The sequence below is a fragment of the Octodon degus genome, unplaced genomic scaffold (genome assembly GCF_000260255.1).
Source record: "Octodon degus isolate 3935 unplaced genomic scaffold, OctDeg1.0 scaffold00042, whole genome shotgun sequence".
Taxonomy (NCBI): Eukaryota; Metazoa; Chordata; class Mammalia; order Rodentia; family Octodontidae; genus Octodon; species Octodon degus.
Genome location: NW_004524618.1, coordinates 14,574,391 through 14,574,905, shown reverse-complemented (window position 1 = coordinate 14,574,905; position 515 = coordinate 14,574,391).

Below are 515 nucleotides of genomic sequence, written 5' to 3'. Positions count from 1 at the left end.
TCCAAGCAACACCCACCTGGAAGAATCTGAACTTCACAGAACCAGACCTGGTGCTAAGGTAATAACTCTATCTAAGCTCTACACCAAAGGTCAGAAAACAATAGCATACAAAATGACAAAGAGAAGGAACAAAATGCAGTCTCAGGCCCTGAGTCCACCCAGTACCACTGCAGAAGACACTAGCACTGAGGAAATTGGCAATAACACACCAGATATCTCTGAAATAATAGCGTTGACAGTAAAGAAACAAGTGCAGAAAGGTATAGAAGAAATCAGATCAGAAATAACTTCTGAACTAAAAAATGTAGTGATAACTATAATCAAAGAAGTACTAATTGCTTCTAAAGAATACACTGATAAAAAATAAAGCAGAATATAAAAATGATGGAACCCTTGAAAAAGCAATTTAGGAGAGAAATAGAATGTATAAAACAGGTTCAAAGTGATATACAGGAAATTAAAACCTCAATCACAAGCTGGCAAAACTGTTTGAGTAAAAGTGAAAATAGACTTTC